We start from the raw sequence: 4614 nt of genomic DNA on the forward strand, positions 1-4614 counted from the left end.
CCCGAGCAAATAGCTAAGTACTTGGTTGTTGATCAGGAGTTGCTACTATGCTGAATATATTTCATAAGTGTCATGCCTATAACAAAGTATTCTTCCGTTATTCAAATAAGTTGGTATTTTTATCCACCCTTTACCTTGATCCCTGTGGGGCGTATAGATTTTCCAAGTTCTTAGGTGGTTGCATGATAGAACGGTTATAACAGAATCACCAATCATTCATTCTTTGATTAATCATCTATCCAGAGGTTTTTATAAGTTTTTCAAAATAAAAATAAGTTCCTCAAATGATTCTCTCGATCGCTCAATGTGTATGAAACCTCACCAAAGGCATTTGAAATTTTGCCTTCTTTTTCATATCCTACCACTAAGGCTTTTGAGTGGAGTTTTGGATAGGTATGAAAAGTGGGGCATACTTGCATCACATATTTTGCTAAGTCAAAAACTAGACCTCAAGGAGATGCAAGTCATACACTTTGATCAAGACGTGCAAGTGTGTGGGATTTTTATAACTTCCTAATTCTAAATATTTTTGTACTCCTTTAGATCATGAAGCTCTCTCTTTTTGAATGAATGCCTTGTATTTGAAAGTATGGACTATCTTTATTTCTTTCTTTCTTTTTCTTTTCTTTTCTTCATGCTCTTTGGCAAGCATTTTTTTCTCTCATGCCTTTTGGCATGGACATTTTTCTTTTCATTCTTTTTGTTAAGCATAGCTCATACTATTCTTTTTGGCATATGAAGTTTTTGAGAGAGAGACACATGATAAAGTGAATGGAGTAATTATTTGGTGGATGGAAAAAGCATGTTTTTGCGTAACTCTTAGTGTAAGAGTCAGCAATTTTATTTGGGGGTATACATGTGTCTTTATCATGGGTGCATGACGAGAATCTCAACAAGGGTCACAACAATTTGACAAAGCTCAATGCTCAAACAAGTAGCATATGACTAGGGTTTGAATTTTGAATTATGTCATATGGCCTTGATAGGTATTCATAATCATTGAGGAACTTTGAATATTCGCATTTTTGAAAATAAAATCTTTGAATGTCAAGTCTCTCTTAGAACAAAGTCATAGTAAATTCTATTTGTACCATATCATGTCTTGCAACAACTTAGAAAAGGAGCATGCATTTGCAAACCCACGAGCTTTCAAGTTTTTAGGATGAGACATTTTTAGCCAACAAACTTAAATCTTGGGGAATACTAAGTTACAGCGTAGGCACACATAAATTATAGATAGAGCAACTATTTATCATTTCAACATAGGAGAAACTAAACAATCCTTAAACACATATGAGAGTGGAATTCATATTTTTATTGTTTTTATCATATTTTATTTTTTGGTATTTTTGATTTTTTATATTTTTTAGATGCTAATAAATAAATAAATGCGAAAATAAAAAAGATACAAGGTACCTCTATGGGGGTCCTCCCCCAAGCTATCTCAAGGCCTACGGTCCGAGATGGCTTGGTGACGACTCCAAGGTACATTGTTTGTTTTATGTATATATATTTTTATGGTTTATTAAAGAGTCTATATTTAGTAGTTTTGATTCAATGATCAAACTAAACATCATGTTTAATTTGATAAGGTAAGTAATCTAAGCACCATTCCTAAATTAAACAGCCTATGAAAGCATGATCGCGCAAGAACCATGCCTAAACCAAAACATACTTATATAAAATATGGTAAGATAACAAAGGTTTATTTAATGGTAAAGAATTTATGCCTTAGTTTCATCATTCAAAGCCTATACTTAGCAATTTTGGTACAATGATCAAATTTAGCATTTAATCAAGGTACGCTAATTAACCTAAGTATCATGCTTAATTTAAAAAGCCTATGAAGATATGATCAATCACTAACCAAACTTTAAACCAAAACATGCTTTGTACAGAATATTGAAGGAGAAACCAAGATTTTAGTAAAGGTATTTATTTAGAATTAATTATATCTAATAATTCTAAGTTAGGTGACTAAATATAAAGGATAACTAATTATTTACCTTTGGCAAGGGCTCACTATTTAAATTCCAATGAGCAGGACTCTTCTCCTTCAATTCTTGTGTGATGAAGGTACATCCATGCCTGGAGAAGTAGGCTATACCTTTTTCATCTACCATACTGTCGGTGTTTCGAACAAACACCGGCTAGTAAATTTATAATTGTTGCGCGTTAGGCCCGGATGGTGTACTAAAGGACACAAGGTTTATACTGGTTCGGGCTGAATGTCCCTACGTCTAGTCTGCTGCTGCTCACGTTATCAGTACCAAAAAAGGTTCATAGTAGGGGGTACAAACGGTCGAGAGAGGGAAAGGTCCCAAGTCTCTGATGGAATGGTCAAAAGGACGCCAAGAGCTTGGTCACTGCTTGGCTATGTGCGTGATATGTTGTGCGTCGAACTGGTCTCCTTTCATGGGGTGTCCTGCCCTCCCTTTTAAAGACCAAGGAGGAGCAGGGGTTTATAGATGGGAGAAAGAGGGAAAAACCTAAGGTGGAGGTCGCCCTTTGAAGGTGCCGAGCTTTCCCTTTCCCTTGGGCCCATACCGCTGTCATGGCAGACCATGCTAGGGATGGCACATCCGCTGACCCTGACAGGGCCATGCCCTGGCCTTGCTTTAGCGAGGGGTTACGTCCCATCCTCCTCGACAGATGGCGTGAGGTGTCAGGGTGCCGAGCCATGACTCTGCAGGGGGTAGATGGGGAAATGACTATACACCCGTTACTGTAGATGATGTGAGTTCTTCCTTGAATTGTAGCGGTTGTCTTATGCCTATGTTAGTATCCGCGCCCGAGGGCTAAAGGCGGCACCTACAACACTATGGGACAAAAGTCGGCGCCTAAAACATTATTCGGGCACTATTATGTCGGAAAGGGCTTAAAGCGCCCATCCCATCGTATCTTGATGATACCTTCCTGCAGGCGCGCAGGGCATGGCCCTCGACTGCTGCGGTTGACTCGAATATCCTGTCGTACCCTATGCTCGTCTTTATGAAGGATCAGGGTGTAGTTGTAGGGTGAGGCGGAGCTAGCCCTCAGTCGTCGGGCGAGGTCGAGCCCGCCCTCAGGCATTGGGCAAGGCAGAGCCCGCCTTTAGCCATCGGGCAAGGCGGAGCCTAGCCCTCGGATGTCGGGCGAGGCGGAGCCCGCCCTTAGCCATCGGGTGAGACAGAGCCTAGACCTTGGGGGTCGGGCGAGGTCGAGCCTACCCCCGGGCATCGGGCGAGGTGGAGTCTAGCCCTTAGCCATCGGGCGAGGCGAAGCCTAGCCCTCGGATGTCGGGCGAGGCGGAGCCTGCCCTTAGCCATCGGGCTAGACAGAGCCTAGCCCTCGGGGGGTCGAGCGAGGCGGAGCCCGCCCTCGGACATCAGACGAGGCGGAGCTAGCCCTTAGCCATCGGGCGCAGCAGAGTCTAGCCCTCGGTGGTTGGGTGAGGTGGAACCAATCTTCTATCGTTCGGGCAAGAAGTGCAGTGGTGTTCTTGTCTGACCAGAAGTGTCAACATTCAATGGTTATTAGTTCCACCTCATTAGGTACCCTGGTATTAGGTCCTCGATAGTAGCCCCCAGGTGATTCGGACAGAATCACCTGGGGGGTGTTTTGACCTGCCAGAGTTAATTCACCAGAGGTGTGCACGAGCGCACCCAACGGGTGTAGCCCCCGAGCCCCCGGGTGATTCAGGCAGAATCGCCCGGGGGGTATTTCAATTCGCTAGAGGGTGTGCACGAGCGCACCCGTCGGGTGTAGCCCCCGAGCCCCCTGGTGATTCGGGCAGAATCGCCCGGGGGGTAATTTTGGACCCTTCACAGGTAAGGCTGTGAGATTCAGTTTTTGTCAACTGCGTAGTTTTAAGGGAACCCTGATATCTCATTTACGGGGATTTGGTCTAGGGTCAGCCTGGCTGGGGCTTGACTACGGGTCGAGGCCCCACTGATGCTCGTGTTCCTGAGTCCTGGTCGCTTGTGGGCCCGTCCCTCGTTGGGATGGCCATCGAGACTGTCGGGCCGACCCTTGGACTTTCTAGGCCTAGACGGACCAGAGAAGAAACTTTTTAACCCGTATCCCCTCTATGGGAAAAGAGTCTGATCCGCTCGGGAAGGCGAACCGTCCGACATGATTTTGGTGGGAAGGGATTGGGATCGCGGGCGCGTATCCTGCGACATGACGCGGCGTTGGGTCATGGTAGGCTCAGAGATTAAGGTAGGTGGGTGCCCTTCTCGCATCTGTTGCCCTATAAAACCATGAGGATCACCCCCAGGGTTCCATAATTTGCCTCCTCACCTTCACATCTATAGCCTCCGTCGCTAATCGCCTAAGCCTCCCGCACCCGTATTGCTACCGCCGTCAAGCTCGCATCCGCATCGCCACCGCCATCGAGCTCGCAGCCACCTTCTTTCCTACCATTTCAATGGAGCCATGGTGTAGATCCAACATTACCCCTCAGCGCCAGGAGGGCCTCGTCTGCCGTGGCCTCCTCTGCCCATTGTCCGTCGTCGAGGAGTGGTGGCTGCCTGGTGATGAGGACAAGCCATCACCGACCAAAGGGTATGTCATGTCATTTGCTCTCTTCCATGAGCGGGGATTCACCATACCTGCTCATAAGTTTCTTCGGGG

The sequence above is a fragment of the Miscanthus floridulus genome, chromosome 13, assembly GCF_019320115.1.
Source record: "Miscanthus floridulus cultivar M001 chromosome 13, ASM1932011v1, whole genome shotgun sequence".
Classification (NCBI taxonomy): domain Eukaryota; kingdom Viridiplantae; phylum Streptophyta; class Magnoliopsida; order Poales; family Poaceae; genus Miscanthus; species Miscanthus floridulus.